Source organism: Capra hircus, chromosome 1, assembly GCF_001704415.2.
Source record: "Capra hircus breed San Clemente chromosome 1, ASM170441v1, whole genome shotgun sequence".
Lineage (NCBI taxonomy): Eukaryota > Metazoa > Chordata > Mammalia > Artiodactyla > Bovidae > Capra > Capra hircus.
This window is the reverse complement of record NC_030808.1, coordinates 96,059,361-96,083,249: the sequence shown is the minus strand read 5'-3', so window position 1 is coordinate 96,083,249 and position 23,889 is coordinate 96,059,361. Positions and strand designations below refer to the sequence as shown.

The 23,889-nt window shown below is 38.1% G+C and overlaps 1 pseudogene; it reads right to left on the bottom strand.

The window, feature by feature from the left end:
• On the bottom strand, positions 723 to 23,889 carry LOC102189522 (annotated as a pseudogene).

The window sequence follows — 23,889 nt, the reverse complement described above, 5'->3', positions numbered from 1 at the left end:
TGTATTGTATAGCATAATGAATCAACACAGTGTTGTATAAGAGAGTAGCATGTGAATGTTCTCACCAAAAAAAGATAAATGTATGATGTATGACATGATGGATGTGCCAATTAACTAGATGGGAGGAATCCTTTCACAGCATGTGTTTGTGTGTGTGTTCAGTCATGTCTGACTCTTTGCAACCCCGTGGACTGTAGGCCACCAGGCTCCGCTGTCCATGGAATATTCCAGGCAAGAAAACAAGTGGATTGCCATTTCCTACTGGAGGATCTTCCCTACCCAGAGATCAACCCCTGCATCTCTGCATCAACTCTTGCATCTCTGCATTGCAAGCAGATTTTTTTTTTTTTAATAGCAGGGCTAAGAAGTTATTTTCATGCCCAAGCCGGCACAGACCTGGCAGACAGCAGTACCATAGGGCAAAGAGTGAGGGCAGTGTCAAATGGAGCCAGGCCCAGTGCCAGTAGGGCAGCCAGGGCTAGGCCAGCAGGAGGCTCAATGCAGGGGCAAGAAAGGGATGGGTGAGGTAGGCAGAAGCTGGAAGCACCAAGGGGAGATGCCCTGGGTGGAAGAACAGAAAGAGAGGCAGAGAGGGCTGCCAGCCAGCGAGGGCCAGACTACCATTGCATGTTGAGCACATGGGCAGAGTGCCAGGGGTGCCAGTCCTGGAGGTGGGTGTGGCATGGGCTCTGCAGCTCCAGGACAGTTTTCCCTTGGTTTCTTCAGGTGCTTCTCATCAGGTCTTGCATGAACTCGGTGCTCGTGAGGTGGGCGAGGATGCAGAAGGAATGGGACTGGCCTGTCCCAGAATTTGGCTGCCAGTCTTCCAAGTCCTCCATCAGCCACTACTTGCTGAGCAGCTGTCCATTCTGCTACAGGGCACTGTCAGCGAGTGGGGTTGCCCCGAAGGCCAGGTGTATTGTTGAGGGAAGCACTGGGTGCAAAGGTGTACTGCCTGGGCGAGGGTGGGAGTGGGGTGAGGGGGGTCCATGGTGAGGGGCCAGGGCCTTCTGCTGTTTCCTCTGAGGGGGCTGAGCCCTACTGAGACCAAGGCTGAGGCTCTCCCCACAGGCATGAATCTTGTTCTGGGCTTCTATGTGTATGAGGCCCTCTGCATTCTCACCATCAATACTCAGCACTCAGTCACCCACAGCCATGCTGGCCTGCTCAGCTTTACCTCCAGGACTGAGTGAGCCAGGAGATAGAGAAGGGCACATTGAAGTCCTTGCACACCTGTGGCCAGAAGCCCCAAAGTGCTGGCCCCCTCCAGCACCACTTTAAAGGAATCCACGGTGCTGCTTCTGCTGGGATTGTGAAGGGATTCCCAGGTGGCACCTGCGGGCAGAACTCCAAGTAGTAAATTTTTAAAAAAAGATATATTTGAATGTCATCAATATTGAAAATGTTTGTACCTTGAAGGACAACATCAAAAAAGTGAAAATAAAATCATGCAAAGGGAGAAAATATTTGCAAGTCATATATTTGATAAGGGATCTGTATACAGAAATGTAAAGGTCTCTGACAACTCAAAAATAAACAGAAAAATAATTTTTTAAAATTGGCTAAAGATTTGAATAGATGTTTCTCCAAAGAAGATATGGAAATGGCTATTAAACACAAAAAACTTATCAACATCATCAGTTATTAAGGAAATGCATATCAAAACTACAGTGAGATACCACTTTACACCCACTAGAATGACTGAAATGAAACACAGTAACAATTGTTGCAAGAACGTAGAGAAATTGGAACCTTCATAACATTGCTAGTGGGGTTGTGAAATAGCACAGCTGCTTTGGAAAACAGTTTGGCAATTTCTCAAAATATCAGACTTAGAGACAGCATATGACCTAACCATTCTACACCTAGTTATATACTCAAGAGAATTTTCATCCCTGCAAAAAACTTGTACATTAATGTTCATAAAACATTATTCATCATAGTAAAAAACTAGAAAAAACTTAATTGCTCATCAGCTGATGAATGGATAAATGAAATATGCTATTCTATATAATGGAACATTCAACAATAAAAAGGAAGAAAGTAAAGTGAAAAGTGAAAGTGAAGTCGCTCAGTTGTGTCCGATTCTTTGCGACCCCATGGACCATAACCTACCAGGCTCTTCTGTCCATGGGCTTTTCCAGGCAAGAGTACTGGAGTGGGTTGCCATTTCCTTCTCTAGGGGATCTTACCAACCCAGCAATCGAACCCAGGTTTCCCACATTGCAGGCAGACACTTTACCATCTGAGCCACCAGGGAAGGAAGCCACCAGGAAGAAGTACTTATAAATAGGAAGTGTGGATTATCCTTAAAAATTATGCTACATGAAAAAAAGCCAGTCACAAAGGCTGCATGTTGAATAATTTCATTTATATGAAAGGTCTAGAACAGGCAAATCCATAGAAACGGACAGTAGATTAGTGATTGCTAGGACTGGGTGGAGGAGAGAATGAGAGATAATTGCTAATGGGTACAGGGCTTCTTTGGGGGCGATGAAAATGTACTGATAATAAATAATATGATGATTGTACAATTCTGAATATACTAAAAATCACTGAATTGTACATTTTAAAGGGGAAATTACATGATAAATGAATTATACCTCCATAAAGCTATTACTTAAGAAAAGATAAAAAATGAGGATTAATACTCATCCACTCAGCATAAATAATTTCACCATACTACAGTGAGTATCCTTTTGCGACCTACACCTTTATATGCTTTAAATGAAAAACTCAATTTGTTGTCATTACTTTCCTGAATATTAATTAAAAAGAGAAAAAGTATAATTCACCGCATTAATAGAAAAATGTTGAAAAACATACAATTATCTAAGTGGATGCACAAAAAAGGGACAAAATTCAGTACCCATTGCTGAGAGAAACAGCAAACCAAGAATATAAAGGAACTCCTTCAACCTGTGGGGTGGAGGTGGCCAACTAATGCCATATTCAGTGGTGAAAGGCTGAACATATTCTCTATTTCTTTTCTATTGTCCCCCAAAACAAATTGCAACAAATTTAGTACCCTAAAATAACATTCATTTAAAAATTACACAGTATACATCAGAAGTCCATGCCAGTGTGGCTCAATTTTTTCTCTGGATTTTAGCAGGCCAAATTGAAGGTTTCAGCAGAGCTGTTTTTTTGTTTTTTGTTTTTCTGAAGGCTCTGAGGATGAATCCACTTCTAAGTTCATTCAGGTTGTTGACAGAATTCAGTTCCATGCAGTTTTAGTGTTGGAGTTCTATTTCTTTGATGGTTGTCAGATGGAGATTGTGCTCAGCTTGCAGAGGTCACTTGTGTAACTTGGCTTATGGCCCCCTTCCTCCATTTTCAAAATCAGCAATGGCTAGTCAAGTCCTTCTTATGCCTTGACTCTCTTTGAAGAATTCTTCTTCATGTGTCATCTACTACTCCCTGCTACTTCTCCTTCTTCAGCATCTCTCTGACCCACTTTTCTGCCTTCTTCTTCCACTTTTAAGGGTTTATGTAATTACACTGGACCCAGCACAATAATCTTCCTAATTTAATGTTGAGCTGATTACTACCTTAATTCCATCTTTAGAGTCCCTACACAGCCTACCCAGGTTGGTACAGACATACCTTACAGATATTGTGGGTTTGATTCCAGACCACTGTAATAAAGGGAATATCACAATAAAGTTGGTCACACAATTTTTTTTTTGGTTTTATATAAAAGTCATATTTATACTAAAATATAGACTAATAAGTATATAGTAGCACTATGTCTTTAAAATGTATGTATCTTAATTAAAAAATGTTTTATTGCTGAAAAAATATCCAACCATCATCTGAACCTTCAGCAAGTCATAGTTCAGTTCAGTTCAGTTCACTCACTCAGTCATGTCCAACTTTTGGCAACCCCAGGGACTGTGCATCAAGGTCTTTTCCAATGAGTCAGTTCTTTGCATCAGTTGGTCAAAGTATTGGAGCTTCAGCTTCAGCAACAGTCCTTCCAATGAATATTGAGGACTGATTTCCTTTAGGATTGACTAATTTGATCTCCTTGCTGTCCAAGGGACTCTCAAGAGGCTTTCTCTAACACCGCAGTTCAAAAGCATCCATTCTTCAGCACTTTCTTTATAGTCCAACTCTCACATCCATACATGACTACTGGAAAAACCATAGCTTTGACTATATGGACCTTTGTTGGTAAAGTAATGTCTCTGCTTTTTAATATGCAGTTTAGGTTTGTCATCGCTTTTCTTCCAGGGAGCAAGCATCTTTTAATTTCATGGCTGCAGTCACCATCTGCAGTGATTTTGAAGCCCAAGAAATTAAGTCTGTCACTATTTCCATTGTTCCCCATCTATTGGTCATGAAGTGATGAGACCAGATGCCATGATCTTTGTTTTTTGAATGTTGAGTTTTAAGCCAGCTTTTTCACTCTCCTCTCTAACTTTCATCAAGAGGCTCTTTAGTTCCTCTTCACTTTCTTCCAGAAGGGTGGTGTCATCTGCATATCTGATGTTACTGATATTTCTCCTGGCAATCTTGATTCCAGCTTGTGGTTCATCCAGCCCAGCATTTCACATGATGTACTCTGCGTATAAGTTAAATAAGCAAGGTAACAATATACAGCCTTGATGTGCTCCTTTCCCTATTTTGAACCAGTCAGTTGTTCCATGTAATGTTCTAACTATTTGTTCCTGACCTGCATACAGGTTTCTTAGGAGGCAGATAAGGTAGTCTGGTATTCCCATCTCTTTAAGAATTTTCCACAGTTTGTTGTGATCCACATAGTCAAAGGCTTTAGCATAGTCAATGAAGCAGAAGTAGATATTTTCCTGGAATTCTCTTGCTTTTTCTATGATCCGGCAGATGTTGGTAATTTGATCACTGGTTCCTCTGCCTTTTTAAAATCCAGTTTGAACACTGGGGAGTTCTCAGTTCACGTACTGTTGAAGCCTAGCTTGGAAGAATTTTGAGCATTCCTTTGCTAGTGTGTGAAATGAGTGCAATTGTGTGGTAGTTTGAACATTCTTTGGCATTGCCTTTCTTTGGGATTGGAATGAAAATTGACCTTTTCCAGTCCTGTGGCTACTGCTGAATTTTCCAAATTTGCTGGCATATTGAGTATAGCACTTTCACAGCATCATCTTTTAGGATTTGAAATAGTTCAGCTGACATTCCATCACCTCAACTAGCTTTGTTCATAGTGATGCATCCTAAGGCCCACTTGACTTCACACTCCAGGATGCCTGGCTCTAGGTGAGTGATCACACCATCATGGTTATCTGGGTCATGAAGATCTTTTTTGTATAGTTCTTCTGTATATTCTTGCCACCTCTTCTTAATATCTTCTGCTTCTGTTAGGTCCATACCGTTTCTGTCATTTATTGTGCCCATCTTTGCATGAAATGTTCCCTTAGTATCTCTAATTTTCTTGAAGAGATCTCTAGTCTTTCCTATTCTATTGTTTTCCTCTATTTCTTTGCATTGATCGCTTAGGACGGCTTTCTTATCTCTCCTTGCTATGCTGGAACTCTGCATTCAGATGTATATATCTTTCCCTTTCTCCTTTGCCTTTTGCTTCTCATCTTTTCTCAACCATTATCTGAGCCTGCAGCAAGTCATAATAGTAACACCAAAGACCACTGATTACATATCACTACAACAAATATAATAATAATGAAACAGTTTGAAATATTGAAAGAATTGCCAAACTGTGACACAGGGACATGAAGTGAGCAAAAGCTGTTGGAAAAATGACACCAACAGAGTTGCTCAACACAGTGGTGCCACAAACCTTCAATTTCTAAAAAGTGCAATATCTGCAAAGTGTGATGAAGTGAGGTGGAATAAAATAAGGTATGCTTGTATTTGAATAATCAGGAGATGGGAATCTTAGGGGACACTTTTAGAATTCTACTTACCAAGTCCTCTAAGAAAAGACAAGGCTTCCACTATAATCGCTTGTATTCAACATTGTATTGAAGATGCTACCCAGTGCAACAAGAAATATTTATAGCTGTGTATATTATCAAGGTTGGTATACATGTATATATTTCCTTGCTCTGTCAGCTGAGAAGCTGGAAAAATAAGCAAATCTGTTGCCAGATCTTTGTTCTAATATCATTCTGCAATAAAAGGAACTAGGACTTCTTGGATTTCTTATACAGATAAGAAATTACTTTATTTATGATGTCATGAACATCTAGTTGCAAATTCCACAGTATATAAAATGGACTAAAATTAACAAATGAGTTCATGAGAATTGATAAATGAGGATACAAAGCCAACAGGAAAATCAGTTATATTTCTATGTTAGTGACAATTATAAATTAAATATTTTAAAAAGGAACCATTTATAATAGTATCACAAAATTGAATACTTATTAATAAAATAGGTGCAAGACCTGTATATTGAAAACTGTAAAATAATAAAAATATTCTGGAGGTAAGGTAAAGAAGACTTAAATAATTGGAGACATATGCCATGTTCATGGATCAGACGACATAATATTGTTAAGTTGTTTGTACTTCCTAAATTTATCTATAAATTAAATGCAGTCCGAATAAAAATTCCAGTAGGCTTTTGTAGAGAAAGTGACAAGCCTACCCTAAATCTATATTGGAAATTCCAAGGACTTCGACTAACCAAAATAATTTATAAAAAAAAGAACAAGGTTCACTACCTTATTTCAAGACTTATAAAACCGCAGTAAAAAAAATCTCAAAAAACAAAAGACAGTCATTTTTAAAAAATGGGCAGAGGACTTGAACAGACATTTCTCAAAAGACTATACAAATGTCTGAAATACATATAAAAAGATGCTCAACTTTATTGGTCCTTAGGTAAATGTAAATCTAAACCACAATGAGATACTCTTCACTTTCACTAGGATGTCTGTAATTTAAAAAAGCAAAACAAAACAACATGTATTGTTGAGGAAATAGAGAAATTGGAATGCTTGTGTATGCTGGTGGGAATGTAAAATGCTGTAGCCACTGTGCAAAATAGTTACATCATTTTTCAGAAAGTAAATATAGTATGGTCATATGACCCGTTAATTCCACTGATAGGCATACACCACAAAGAACTGAAAACAGATAAACAAATACTTGTTCACAAATGTTTATAGCTGCACTGTTCACAATAGCCAAAAGGTGGAAACAACCACGTCTTATTCATGGATGAATGAGTAAGCAAAATGTGCTATATACATACAATGGAATATTACTCAACCATAAAAAAGAGTCAAGTATTGATACATGCTACAAAGTGAATCTCGAAAATGTTATGCTATGTGAAAGAAGCAAGATACAAAGTCACGTATCTATTATTCCATTTATACGAAATGTGCAGATTAAGTAAAGTTGTAGAGGCAGAAAGAAGACTGATGGTTGTCAGGGATAGAAGGAGGAGAAAAATTGGGAGAGACTGCTTATGGGTACAGAGTTTTCTTTGGGGGAGATAAAAATTATTAAATACATAGAAATATTTATAGCTGTGTATATTATCAAGGTTGGTATACATGTATATATTTCCTTGCTCTGTCAGCTGAGAAGGCCTGGAAAAATAAGCAAATCTGTTGCCCAGATCTTTGTTTCTAATATCATTCTGCAATAAAAGGAACTAGGACTTCTTGGAGAAATGTCTGATTCTACAATTAGAGCAGGAAATACACAAGATAAGCCTAGAGCATTTTGTAAGTCCAGCTTGTGAAAGTGAAAGTCACTCAGTCATGTCAGACTCTTTGTGACCCCATGGACTATACAGTCCATAGACTTCTCCATGCCAGAATACTGGAGTGGGTGGCCTTTCCCTTCTCCAGGGGATCTTCCCAACCCAGCGATTGAATCCAATTGATTGCATTGCAGGTGGATTCTTTACCAGCTGAGCCACCAGGGAAGCCCCCAGAATGTAAGGAAGTGCTCAAAAAACAAAACAATAGAACCAAAACAAAAGAAGGGGGATGAAAAGAAAAAAACCTCACATTGTACAACACCTTGAACAGCAAAATAAAGTCACACTGGATGATAACCCAAAGTATAAAATAAATATTCATGAGTACACACTGATACAGGCAAGTGATTAAATTACTAATGGGAATAATAGATAAGTTATCAGCACGAAACAATTCAAAATAATTTATGTAGCTTTTCCAACCTTAAGGAAGTGAAACATGACTCCCTGTTCCATAAGTTTGAGCTTCATATAAGGACATTCTTCCTAAGAGTTATGGAAAGGGAGAAAAAGTATCAGTGGGGAAGCCTTTCAAACACTACGTTAGCCAAATGATCAGGGTCAATAGCAACAAATGAATAGTGTTAGATTATAGCTCTAAGTATAAAATAAATATCATGAGTCCATGGTGATGTAAATAAATGATTGAATAAACAAGGAGGAAATGAATGGAGGATAAAAGACAAGTATCCCTTGTAGAAAAATTCCAAATAATTTATGTAGATACTCTGCCCTCAGACAGAGGGCACATAAATCCCAGCTGTGCCTGGTGATTACCTTTCAAAGAGTACAGTATAGAGAGAGGAAAAAAACCATGACTTTAGACTGGAGAAACATATCAACACTACATCAGCGAGGTGATCAAGGCCAATATCAACAGAGGTAAACAATATTGATAACATGTACATTTGATATGATGTGAAAAAATGACACTTTATCTCTGTAGTCTAAAGCCCTAAAGCCCATATTCCCAGTTTAATCATGAGAAACACAGCAGTAAATTCCAACAGAGGGACATTCTACAAAATACTTGACTAGTACTCCTCAAAACTGTAAGATCGTTAAAATAAAGGAAATCTGAGAAACTTTCACAGCCAAGAGGAACCCAAGGAAACAGGATACATAGAATTAATATCTTGATAGGATTCTGGAACAGAAATATATATTAGTTAAAAATAAAAACCTAAGGAAACTTGAGTAAACTATAGACTTTAGTTAATAATATCAGTTCATTAATTTTAAGAAAATATCATAAGATTTTCTTATGTAAGATGTTAATAATAAAGGAAAATGAATGAGGGGGTCTATGGAAACTCTCTTACTATATTCTCAATTTTTCTGTAGATCAAAAACTTTTGTAAAAAATATGTATATGGGAAGTGGCTTATATTCTTATTAATTAAAGAAATCATAATAATAAATGCAAACAATAAAAAAATGGGCAAATGACTTGAACAGATACTTCTCAAAAGAAAATATGTGAATGCCCACTAAGTGCATGAAGTACTTAATATGACTAATCAGCAACGAAAAGCAAAAGTAAAACCATGATGAAAAGACCAAATGTTAGCCAGGATGTGTAACTCCCAGAATTATAAAATGGCACAACACTTTTGGAAAATTTTGACAGTTTCTTATAAAACAAAACAATTCCAATTTTAGTTAACTTCCAAAATGAAAAAAAAAAGTGTATAAGACAGCTTGAACATGAATGTTTATTGCATTTTCACTCACAGTGGTCATGTATGGATGTGAGAGTTGGACTGTGAAGAAAGCTGAGCACCGAAGAACTGATGCTTTTGAACTGCGGTGCTGGAGAAGACTCTTGAGAGTCCCTTGGACTGCAAGGAGATCCAACCAATCCATCCTAAAGGAAATCAGTCCTGGGTGTTCATTGGTAGGACTGATGTTGAAACTCCAATAATTTGGCCACGTGATGCAAAGAGTTGACTCATTGGAAAAGCCCCTGATGCTGGGGAAAGATTGAGGGCGGGAGGAGAAGGGGACGATAAAGGATGAGATGGTTGGATGCCATCACCAACTCAATGGACATGGGTTTGGGTGGACTCCAAGAGCTGGCAATGGACAGGGAGGCCTGGCGTGCTGCGGTTCATGGGGTTGCAAAGAGTCGGACACAACTGAGCAAATGAACTGAACTGAACTGACTCGCAATAGCTAAAAACTGGAAATAATCCAAATGTCCATCAATACTTATCTTTATTGAATAAACAAGTTGTGTTGTATTTATAAAATGGAACATTACTAAGCAATAAAATGGAAAAAACTACTGATAAACCCTAGTGATATGCATGAGTTGAAAGAAGCCAGAACATTATGTTAGATGGAAGAAGCCAAATATGAAATAATTCATACTGTAATGTATTTTATATGATGTTCTGGAATAGGAAAAATTAATCTATGGTCGGAAAAAAATCAGAAAAATTAATTCTAAAAGAATAAAAAATTATTCTGAGAGGTATTTGGATGGGGGTCATGAGAGGACTTTCTTAGGCGATTTAAATGTTCTGTATCTAAACGTGTGGATTATCTGGGTGTATGCATTCATCATAAGTCATTATATTGTAGAGATATGTGCATTTCACTATAAATTTTACCTAAATAAAAAACTCTTAAGGGATAAACTTGAAGAACAAATAGAATTTTGAATTGGTAATTTTAATAAATTGAACAATTATTTTTAAAGAATCGTTGAATATTCTGTGTTTAAAAAACTATCAACAGAGACTTTAGAAAAAAATTCAAAATTAAATCATTTCCTCCAGAGATTTTTGCTGAGAAGAGGTGGAAAGAAATATTATGACAGATAGAGTCGTATGTGCAGTCAAAGGAAAGTTATTTTACTTGTTTGTATATAAAGTTTCTGTTTTGAATGAATCTTAGATTTATAGAAGTATTACAAAGATAGTCAAGAGATCCTATATACCCTTTACTGAGTTCTCCCTAATGTTTATATCTTACATAACCATTTTATATTTATCTAAACCAAGAAATTGACATTAGTACAATATTATTACTAAAGAAGAAATTTTACTGAGATTTCATCAGTTTTTCCATTGATTTTTATTCTGTTCCAAGATCCAATTCTGGATACCACCCCATTCTATTTCATTACTTTCCTCTAGTATCTAACAGCTTCTCAATATTTCTTTGTTTTTCATGACTTAGATAGTTTTGAAGAGTACTGCTGAAGGTATTTTTTAGAAGGTATTTTGTAGTATGAGTTTATGTGATATTTTCTGTTCTATGTTTCCTTAGATTCTGTATTCATCTATTTGACATCAATTAGTCACAGAGCCAAATGAATGGCCAAAGTTCTTTGCACTTCCCCTGTGATTCAGCCTTCATAGATAGGCACATGAAAATCATTTTTTTTATAAACCCTCGAGCCAGTCTGGGTCCATACCCCCAACCATCTCCTTTAGCTAACTCTCATATACCAAGCCAGTATTTCCCCTGCCTAAAATCTTTACCCAAGGTACTAGACGTCCTATAGGTCAGAGTGAATTGACATTTTTCAAATTAGTCAATCCTAAGCTTAAGCGCGGCCAAGAGGAGCTGCCCCGCGGCCGAGAGGAGCTACTCCGCATCCGAGGTCAGGGGCAGAAGCCGGGAGGACCCCATGCCTGAAGGGCGGCGACCAAGAGGAGTTACCCCACATCAGAGGTCAGGGGCAGCAGCCGAGAGCGCAGGCTGCGACGGCGCAGGAACAGCCGAGAGGAGCTGCCCCGCATCCAAGGTCAGGGGCGGCCGGGAGGAGCCACCCCACGCCCAAGGCAAGGGGCGGGCGGGGAGGAGCTACCCCACCCCCGAGGCCAGGGACAGCCGGGAGGAGCCACTCCACAACCAAGGAGCGGTGGCTGCTCCGGCGCAGGAGAGCCTAGAGGAGCTATCCAAGGTTGAAGGTCAGGAGGGGCAGTGGTGAGGAGATACCCCTCATCCAAGGTAAGGAGCAGCGGCGGGGGCTTTGCTGGAGCAGCCAAGAAGAGATACCCTATGCCCAAGGTAAGAGAAACCCAAGTAAGATGGTAAGTGTTGCAAGAGGGCATCAGAGAGCAGACACACTGAAACCATACTCACAGAAAACTAGTCAATCTAATCACACTAGGACCACAGCCTTGTCTAACTCAATGAAACTAAGCCATGCCTGTGGGGCAACCCAAGATGGGCGGCTCATGGTGGAGAGGTCTGACAGAATGTGGTCCACTGGAGAAGGAAATGGCAAACCACTTCAGTATTCTTGCCTTGAGAACCCCATAAACAGTAGGAAAAGGCAAAATGATCGGATACTGAAAGAGGAACTCCCCAGGTCGGTATGTGCCCAATATGCTACTGGAGATCAGTGGAGAAATAACTCCAGAAAGAATGAAGGGATGGAACCAAAACAAAAACAATACCCAGCTGTGGATGTGACTGGTGATACAAGCAAGGTCCGATGCTGTAAAGAGCAATACTGCATAGGAACCTGGAATGTCAGGTCCATGAATCAAGGCAAATTGGAAGTGGTCAAACAAGAGATGGCAAGAGTGGACATCGACATTCTAGGAATCAGCAAACTAAAATGGACTGAAGTGGGTGAATTTAACTCAGATGACAATTATATCTACTACTGCAGGCAGGAATCCCTCAGAAGAAATGGAGTAGCCATCATGGTCAACAAAAGAGTCTGAAATGCAGTACTTGGATGCAATCTCAAAAATGACAGAATGATCTCTGTTCGTTTCCAAGGCAAACCAGTCAATATCACAGTAATCCAAGTCTATGCCCCAACCAGTCATGCTGAAGAAGCTGAAGTTGAACAGTTCTGTGAAGACCTACAAGACCTTTTAGAACTAACACCCAAAAAAGATGTCCTTTTCATTATAGGGGACTGGAATGCAAAAGTACGAAGTCAAGAGACACCTGGAGTAACAGGCAAATTTGGCCTTGGAATGTGGAATGAAGCAGGGCAAAGACTAATAGAGTTTTGCCAAGAAAATGCACTGGTCATAGCAAACACCCTCTTCCAACAACACAAGAGAAGACTCTACACATGGACATCACCAGATGGTCAACATTGAAATCAGATTGATTATATTCTTTGCAGCCAAAGATGGAGAAGCTCTATACAGTCAACAAATACAAGACTAGGAGCTGACTGCGGCTCAGATCATAAACTCCTTATTACCAAATTCAGACTTAAATTGAAGAAAGTAGGGAAAACCGCTAGACCATTCAGGTATGACCTAAATCAAATCCCTTATGATTATACAGTGGAAGTGAGAAATAGATTTAAGGGCCTAGATCTGATAGATAGAGTGCCTGATGAATTATGGAATGAGGCTCGTGACATTGTACAGGAATCAGGAATCAAGACCATCCCCATGGAAAAGAAATGCAAAAAAGCAAAACGGCTGTGTGGGGAGGCATTACAAATAACTGTGAAAAGAAGAGAAGCGAAAAGCAAATGAGAAAAGGAAAGATATAAGCATCTGAATGCAGAGTTCCAAAGAATAGCAAGAAGAGATAAGAAAGCCTTCTTCAGCAATCAATGCAAAGAACAGAGGAAAAGAACAGAATGGGAAAGACTAGAGATCTCTTCAAGAAAATTAGAGATACCAAGGGAACATTTCATGCAAAGATGGGCCAGATAAAGGACAGACATGGTATGGCCCTAACAGAAGCAGAAGATATTAAGAAGAGGTGGCAAGAATACACAGAAGAACTGTACAAAAAAGATCTTCATGACCCAGATAATCACGATGGTGTGATCACTCACCTAGAGCCAGACATCCTGGAATGTGAAGTCAAGTGGGCCTTAGGATGCATCACTATGAACAAAGCTAGTGGAGGTGATGGAATTCCAGTGGAGCTATTTCAAATCCTGAAAGATGATGCTGTGAAAGTGCTGCACTCAATATGCCAGCAAATTTGGAAAACTCAGCAGTGGCCACAGGACTGGAAAAGGTCAGTTTTCATTCCAATCCCAAAGAAAGGCAATGCCAAAGAATGTTCAAACTACCACACAATTGCACTCATCTCACATGCTAGTAAAGTCATGCTCAAAATTCTCCAAGCCAGGCTTCAGCAATATGTGAACTGTAAACTGCCAGATGTTCAAGCTGGTTTTATAAAAGGCAGAGGAACCAGAGATCAAATTGCCAACATCTGCTGGATCATCCAAAAAGCAAGAGAGCTCCAGAAAAACATCTATTTCTGCTTTATTGACTATTCCAAAGCGTTTGACTGTGTGGATCACAATAAACTGTGGAAAATTCTGAGAGAGATGGGAATACCAGACCACCTGACATGCCTCTTGAGAAATCTGTATGCAGGTCAGGAAGCAACAGTTAGAACTGGACATGGAACAACAGACTGGTTCCAAATTGGGAAAGGACTACGTCAAGGCTGTCTATTGTCACCCTGCTTATTTAACTTCTGTGCAGAGTACATCATGAGAAACTCTGGGCTGGAGGAAGCACAAGCTGGAATCAAGATTGCCGGGAGAAATATCAATAACCTCAGATATGCAGATGACACCACCCTTATAGCAGAAAGTGAAGAGGAACTAAAAAGCCTCTTGATGAATGTGAAAGTGGAGAGTTAAAAAGCTGGCTTAAAGCTCAACATTCAGAAAATGAAGATCATGGCATCCGGTTGCATCACTTCATGGGAAATAGATGGGGAAACAGTGGAAACAGTGTCAGACTTTATTTTTTGGGGGTCCAAAATCACTGCAGATGGTGACTGCAGCCATGAAATTAAAAGATGCTTACTCCTTGGAAGAAAAGCTATGACCAACCTAGATAGCATATTCAAAAGCAGAGACATTACTTTGCCCACTAAGGTCCATCTAGTCAAGGCTATGGTTTTTCCTGTGGTCATGTATGGATGTGAGAGTTGGACTGTGAAGAAGGCTGAGTGCCGAAGAATTGATACTTTTGAACTGTGGTGTTGGTGAAGACTCTTGAGTCCCTTGAACTGCAAGGAGATCCAACCAGCCCATTCTGAAGGAGATCAGCCCTGGGATTTCTTTGGAAGGAATGATGCTAAAGGTGAAACTCCAGTACTTTGGCCACCTCATGTGAAGAGTTGACTCATTGGAAAAGACTCTGATGCTGGGAGGGATTGGGGGCAGGAGGAGAAGGGGACAACAGAGGATGAGATGGCTGGATGGCATCACTTATTCGATGGACATGAGTCTGAGTGAACTCCGGGGGTTGGTGATGGACAGGGAGGCCTGGCGTACTGCGATTCATGGGGTCCAAAGAGTCGGACATGACTGAGTGACTGAACTGAACTGAAGCTTTTCCCCCTGCCCTGCCTTGCCTTTTCCATGGAAAACACAATGAAGATTTTAGATCATGCTTTCTGTATTCTATTCAGTGGAAGCAAATCACTAAATCCAGCATACCCTCAGGAAGATCTATTAATGTTCACCTTTTAGTTGAAGAAATATCAAAGAATTTATGGACATATATTAAAAATGCACCACAATTATTCATAAATATATTGGGGTAGGTATTTCAAGGCTATACACTTATCTGGTCTCTCCTTAAAGTTTTTCCTACAAATTATAGCATTCATCCATTTATCTTGCTTGAAACAATTGTTACTGTGATATTTTAATGGTGATTTTCTATTTTCCCCATCCCTTCTTATTACTTGAAATTCTTCTATAAGGATTTGTCCCTTCTATTTGTTTATTTATTTTTATCAATATGGACTCATGGATATTTCTTTTTTATTTGGTGTATAATCAATAGTATCACTATTTTGTAGTTTAAATTTTTCAGGCTTTGGCTATTGGGCGCCTCTGTCCTTTTGACATGCCTCATGTATTTTGTTTGTTTGTTTGTTTAAGTATTTCCTCACTTTTTGGGATTATACAATGCTCCAGGTTCATTTTGTATTTTTCCTGCCTAACTCTGAAATCAAACGGTATTTGTTTACATATCAAGATCTTATCTCTGTTAGGTATGCTTGCTGCTTTTAGGCTGTCTGTATACAGAGCTAGGAAATTTGTGTGTGCGTTCTGAGTCAATTCAGTTATGTCTGACTCTTTGCAACCCCATGAACTGTAGCCCACCAGGCTCCTCTGTCCATGGGTTTCTCCAGGCAAGAATACTGCGGTGGGTTGCCATGCCCTCCTCCAGGGGATCTTCCCAACCAGGGATCAACCCGCATCTCTTACTTCTTGTGCATTGGCAAGCGGGTTCTTTACCACTAGCACCACCTGGAAATAAGTGTATATATACTAAGTCATGTGTACACAGTGTGTGTGTGTATCCTTCAAATACATTAATCTTTTTTCCACAATGCCAAATCTGCCATTAATCCTATTCACTGAAATCTCATCACAGTGATTTGGTTCTTTTCTAAATTTCTAAGTATTTACTCAACTTTGTGAACACATGGAATTAAGTTGTAAAAACTGTTTGAATGTCTTTCTATGCTGATTATAACATCTTTGTCAGTTCTGCATCTTTTTCTAATGATTGATTATCTTGTTTTATGTGTGTTGTGCTTTCCTGTTCTGTGCATGCCTGGTAATCTCTGATTGGATACCAGACCTTGTAAACTTTTCTTTTCTGGGTGTTAAGATATTTTTGTATTCCTATAAACTATCTTGAGCTTTTCTCTCAGATGCAGTTAAGCTACTGGGAAACAATTTGATTGTTTTGAGCCTTGGTCTTACGATTTACTAAGTGGGTCAGAGCAGTGCTCCATCTAGAGCTAATTATTCCCTTCTTCTGAGGCAACACCTTCCTGATTTATGCCCCTGAATTGTGAAAGTTTTGCAGTCTGGCTAGGGGGAACAGTCACTGTTGCCAGGTCTGAAAGTTCCAGGCATTTTTCCCCCTGTAATCCTTCCTGATAGTTCTTTCCATGGCCTCAGGCAGTTTCCTTGCACACATGGACTGAACAGTGATGGGAACCCTTGATGCAGTCTCTGAGGCCCTTTCTCGATGCAGCTTTCTCTTCTCCAGTCTTTCGTCCTTTGAACTCTAGCTGCCGTGGCCTCTTCATACGCTCAGCTACATCTCCTCAATTTAGGAAGACTGCTGGGTTCTGCCTTTTCCCCTTAGTTTCCCTTGTTTGTGTTTTGTTTGTCAGGGACTACTGTTCTTTGTTTTCTAATATCTAGTACCTTGAAAACTGTTGTTTGATGTATTTTGTATAGGTGTTTTGTTGTTGTTAAGGCAGAAGAGTAAATCTTATCCTTTTAACAAAATTTTGACTGGAAGCAAAAGTCTAGATCAAAATTTTTTAAAGGAATAAAACAAAAAACTGTCAGACTAGAATTCTGTATCTGGTGAAAATGTTCTTAAGAAATGAACATAAAATGAATTTTTTACATGCGGGCCAAAGTAGATCGACAAAAGTTAAGGGTATATATTGCAATTTCTATAGTAACCACTGAAAACTTAATACAAAAATGTGAGAGGAAGTTCTATAAGCTGAGGAGAATAAAGCCAGAAAGAAACTCAGATTTTCAGAAAAGAATAGTAATATAGAAAACTTAATATGTATATAAATATGAAGACTTTTCCTTATTTTAAAATATACATATATATAATATATGTACACATATGCATATATTTAAAGTACATATAACTATTTAAAGCAAACATTATAATACTGTTTTGAAGTTTATAATATATATGTGAATGTAATATATTACATATTAATATTACAACTATAGCCTAAAGGATGAGAGGTTTCATCAGGCTTCTGATTACATAGTTAAACTATATTTTATGTAAAGTGATATTAATTATGGGCTTCCCTGTGGTTCAGCTGATAGAGAGTACACATGCAATGAGAGAGACCTGGGTTCGATCCCTGGGTTGGGACGATCCCCTGGAAGAAGGGCTACCTACTTCAGTATTCTGGCCTGGAGAATTCCATGGACTATATAGTCCATGGGGTCACAAACAGTCAGACACAACTGAATGACTTTCACTTTTTCAGACTGAGAAAATTTAAGGATATATTTTGTAATCTCAGTTCAGTTAGTTCAGTTCAGTCACTCAGTCGTGTCTGATTCTTTGCGACCCCATGGACCACAGCATGTCAGGCCTCCCTGTCCATTACTAACTCCTGGAGTTCACCCAAACCCATGTCCATTGAGTCAGTGATGCCATCCAGCCATCTCTGTTGTCCCCTTCTCCTCCTGCCTTCAATCTCTGTAATGACCACTAAATATTTAATGCAAAAAGGTATAACTAAAAAGCAGTGGATAAATAAGTTAAATTTTTAAAATTAAGATATTTCACTAAATAAAGCAAAAGGAAAAATGAAGAAACAAAAACCAGGTAGCACAAGTGGAAAGCAAAATGGTGAAATGATGGACTTAAGCTATATTAATAATTACATTTCATAACAAACATAATAAGACACTTAAGAACACTCCAAGTAAAATGCAATGATGATGATCAAACTGAGATAAAGAAGCAAGACCCAACTATATGCTATGTAAGAGGCACTGTAAGTGCAACTTAAACAACTGTCAACTTAAAATAGACTATAGTATACACAGGTGGCTATATTTGACCCTCATGGTAACCACATACCAAGAGCCTGATACATATATCAAAAAAAGGAAGAGAAAGAAAAAAAAAACAAAAGGAAGAGAAAGAATACAAGAACACTAAAGAAAGTAATGAAATTACAATAGAAGAGAACAGAAGAAGAAAGGAGCAAAGAAAAACTACAGGACAACTAGAAAGCAGTGAACAAAATGCAATAAATATACCTATCAATAATTATGTTAAATGTAAATGGATTAAATGCTCCCATCAAAACACATAGGATGGCCGAATACATTAAAAAAAGCAAACAAACAAGACTTATATGTCCATATTGCTAAAAAGAGACTCACTTAGATTAAAAGAAGTATAGTATATACTTGCAATGAAATACCATTCAGTGATGAAAAAGAATGAAATCTTGCCATTTGCAACCACATGGATGGAACTTCAGAGCATTAGGCTAAATGAAGTAAGTTCAGTTTCACTTATATATGAAACCTAAAAATCAAAATAAACAGAATAAAACAGAAACAGACTCATAGAGAACAAACTGATGATCGAAAGAAGGAAGAGGAGTCAGTGAATGAGGGAGATAGGTGAAGGGGATTAAGAGGTATGAGCTTCCAGTTATAAATTAGTGAGTCTGGAGGTGTAATGTACAGCATAGGGAGTGTATGTACATTACAGTAATACTGTAATGATGTGATAGATGATTACTAGACTTATTGTGTGATCGATTTGTAATGTAGATAAATGTCAAATTGCCATGTTGTACAACTGAAACTGGTATTTTGTATGTCAACTACACTTCAGTTTAAAAAATAGAAAGGAAAAACACATGTGTTTCCTGCTATTCAACAAATGTGAAATATCTAAAACACAGAGTTGGAGATGATTAACCCCTTGATGGTATTTAATAAAAGATGTACACCTAAAATTTTATTTTACATAGACCATAGATTTATACATAAAAAGCAAAACTAAAGCTTTTAGAAGAAAATATTAGCATATCTGTGACTTACCATTAGGCAGAGTTTTTGCGGGACAAGACACAGAAAAGCAATAACTATAAAAGAAGAAAAATATATGAATTGAACTTCATCATGATTAAAAACTGCTTGAGAAAATAAATAATACAGCCAGAGAATGGGAGAAAATATGCATGAAACATATATCTGATAATGAACTCATATTCAGAATACATAAAGAAGTCCTTCAACTCCATCATAAAAAACAAACAACCCAGTAAAAACAGGGAAAAGATTTGAGCGGGCACTTCACCAAGGAAGATAGGCAAATGGTTAGTAAGCGTATGAAAAACCAAAATCTGGGTGCTCGTTATGCTGTTGCTGCTGTAATACCTTTGTTTACACCATTGTGGACAGAACTAAGAATTATTTTTTTCCTTAAATCATGAGTTAATATTTGATATTTCTAGTTCAACTGTAAAATTATAGCATTTTTCCATACTTGATTTTATTTTATATATGGATCTCTTTTACAGTGAAATCTTGTTTCCTAATTTGATGAATATAGTTGTTTATTTGCTTTATTCTAGAATTACATTAAAAAGTTTCAGAATTGCAATATCTGTGTAATTACTAAGAATATATTAACCAAGTAGTTTAAGTTTTCTTTTTTAGTTCCGTTTGTCTTTAGAATATATTTCACTAAGGATGTACAAAGTACTTGGTCAAAATCTACTTGAATCTCAGTTATTTTCTCCTTTGTTATATCAGTTTGATCTATAGCTAGATTAATCTGTTTCTGTTTAGCAATGCATGTCATAAGAATGATAGAATATCATCATTTGGCAATTCCCAGTGCAATAAGCTGATTCAAGTAAGGATTGTCATTGTATGTTAAAGCCTTTGGCTAAAACTTTGTCAAGGTCGAGGTATTCACATGGCCTCAAAATAACACCCCACACATGATATATTTGCAGTTACTACTTAACCAATTGATCAAACATAACAACACCAGTGATAGGACAACCTGGTATTGTGTTTCCTGAAGTGATGCAATAAAAAATACACAGTCACTTATGAAGTATTCTTGCCAAAATATTTCATGTGAATCTAATCATGAGGGTAATAATAAGACAAATCCAGAATGTGAGACATTTTGCAAAATAACTGGTCTGGATGCTTAAAAATGGCAATATCATGGGAAGTAAAAAAAAAAAAAAAAGGGTAGTGAAAATTGTTCTAGATTAAAAGAGACCTTAGAAACATAATCAAATGCAAAACAAATCTTGTAGATTAAAAAAATACAAACTTCAAAACATTTTTTATGAAATTTGAATAGCAGTAATAATATGATGATGTAAAATTATTAATTTTTCAAGTAAGGTGATGGTATTATGTTTAAGTAGAGGATATTCTTTTTTTAGGAACTTCATGCAGAAAATTTTTAAGTGTTTCAGTGTCTATAGTTTACTATCAAATGACTTTGCATACACACACACACACACACACACACACACACACACACACACACACACAGAAAGAACTGAAGCCAGGCAAAGCATTCAGTTCAGTTCAGTCGCTCAGTCGTGTCCGACTCTTTGTGGCCCCATGAATCGCAGCACGCCAGGCCTCCCTGTCCATCACCAACTCCTGGAGTTCACTCAGACTCACGTCCATCGAATAAGTGATGCCATCCAGCCATCTCATCCTCTGTCGTCCCCTTCTCCTCCTGCCCCCAATCCCTCCCAGCATCAGAGTCTTTTCCAACGAGTCAGCTCTTCCCATGAGGTGGCCAAAGTACTGGAGTTTCAGCTTTAGCATCATTCCTTCCAAAGAAATCCCAGGGCTGATCTCCTTCAGAATGGACTGGTTGGATCTCCTTGCAGTCCAAGGGACTCACAAGAGTCTTCTCCAATACCACAGTTCAAAAGTATCAATTCTTCGGCACTCAGCCTTCTTCACAGTCCAACTCTCACATCCATACATGACCACAGGAAAAACCGTAGCCTTGACTAGACGGACCTTAGTCGGCAAAGTAATGTCTCTGCTTTTGAATATGCTATCTAGGTTGGTCATAACTTTTCTTCCAAGGAGTAAGCGTCTTTTAATTTCATGGCTGCAGTCACCATCTGCAGTGATTTTGGAGCCCCCCAAAATAAAGTCTGACACTGTTTCCACTGTTTCCCCATCTATTTCCCATGAAGTGATGGGACCAGATGCCATGATTTAACAACTGGTAAATACAGATGATCATATAGGGTGGTATAGGGGTGTTTATTTTGGTATTCTTTCAACTTTCTAAATGTTTGAAATTTTTTCCAAAAAAGAAAGGTATAATTCAGGACAGTTGGGGTAATCTGAGTTACTGTCACCAGGTGGTGCTGATGCTTTTCAAATAAAGCCAAATAAACAGGTCAATTAATTGAATATTTATTTCAAAAAAAATTGGATGGGAGGGATTACCAACTATAAATCCAGCTTTTAAATTTTGCCAGTATTCACTCTTGCTTGCTTTATTATGTCCTACATATATTGAAGAGTCTTAGCTGTAAAATTTTTTTTGTCTCACTGTCTGCCTCTCTTCTGCCCTTTTCTGTTACTTCTCACAAGGGCTGCTGTAATGATTCCCTATGCCAAAAGCTGCTTTGATCCATACTGCTGACACAATGACCTTCCTGCAGCATTTCTCTCCCCTTCATCAGCTCCCCATTTCCTTCCAAATAATTTCCACTCCTCAGCAAAATGTTCAAGGTTGATACCAGTCTGCTTCCCCAGTGTATCTCCCATTAAATTTGTCCTGTATTAACTCTACTCATGAGACACCTTGATTGCTGTCTTTTTTTCCCAAATGAATTTTAGATACTTTGTTGCCCTTTAGTGTTTCGCTTCATATGTCTCCATATCCAATGTGCCCTTCTGCCCAACACGCCCAACACTAAATCAAATCTGACCTTATTTTCATCAGAGCTAGATTAAATGTAATTTTCTTTATGTAATCTTCCCAAGGAACCCACTCAGAAATCTTCCCACAGCACTAATTTTCTTAATGACTTATCACATTTTGTATTATGTAATAACTATGTGTGAATACTAAATTACAAACACTTTCAAGGAAGCAGTTTGTCTTTTTAGCCTCCACATTGTGTTTAGTTCTATGTGGCATTCACTCAAGGTCAGTGGAGTTGAATTTCAGGATTATTCAAAGCTAGTTTACAGAAGTGGTGAAAGTGCTGACTAATCACCACCAATTGCCAGGCTTACTCTGGTTTTTCATTTCACAGATATGCATTGAAGGGCCACTATAGCGAGAAACCAACCTGGATGAAGGATGTCCATGGCTTGTCAACTACCACTAACCACTAACCAAAAAATTAACAAATCTGAAGGAAAATTTCCACCCAATTTGACATCTTATGTGAAAACTCTTAAACCTTCTTATGTCATTTGATGTATATTTCATTCCTAGGTAAGAACATGATAAGAATGCTCCAAGATTTGTTCGAAGAATATTTGGAAGGATATATTTATAAAAGATAAAAATTGGAAATAGCCTAACTAGTCAACAATACAGAGGTAGTTAAACAAATTCATACAATTAATTACTGTGGAGACTTCAACAATATTTAATGAACTGAGACTTCTCTAAATATTTAGAGAATAGTATTTAGGAACATAGAGGCGTCTGATGTATGAAGTGGAAAAAAATTACAGAATAGTGTTGATGTCGTAATACCTTTTAACGGAAGGAAAAAATACATATGTTTAGAAAAACTAAACATGATGGCAGAGATATTTGTAGGTTTGGGGATTATTTTTAATTTTGTTACTTTTTGAGTTGTAATGATGAGCAGCTATATTAAGAAAAAATAACAAAATTTATTTTTAGAAAATAATTATATCTCAGAATTATTCTATTCTATACATAAAATTCAGTATACATACAGTATTCAGAATACATATTATATACATCAAATTCAGTACGACAGGAAGGAATTTCAGTCTCTAATACTAGTCATTAGGCCTCACACAGAACCAGGGGATTGGAAGGGTCAAATGATGACTCAAGGGAAGACACTATTAGAGAAAAGGTGAGGAACCCAAAGAGGGTTAAGAAGTATGGTTACCTTGCTTAGGAACAGAGGGACACAGGAGTACAAGTAGAACCAGAGAAATCAAGCAGATACCAAGATTTAATGTAGTAGGAAGATAACTGCGCTTAGAAATCTGGTAACAATATTTAGTACTTTTTAAATGTGTGTATATATTTATATGTTTTGGTCCCCCCATGGCTTATGGGATCTTAGATCCCCGACTTGGGGTTGAACCCATGCCCCCTGCAATGGAAACATGAAATCTTAACCACTGGACCTCCAGGGGAGTCCCTAGATTCACCTAAGGAACTTTTAAAAGATGAGACTGTAACCATAACCAGTCTCAGCCCAGAACAAAGTCCCCAGCAAATGTGGAAACAGGTAGGGAGCCAGGCAAAATTAATTTCTTTTCAAACTTCTCAAGCAAATTCTTTAAAAAAAGAATTTATCTGTGCTAGGTCTTCTTTGCTGTGCTCAGGCTTTTTCCAGCTGTGGTGAGAAACGGGGACCGCTCTCTAGGTGCGGTGCACAGGCTTCCTATAGCGGCGGCTCCTCTCGTCTCGGAGCATGCGCTCCAGGCACAT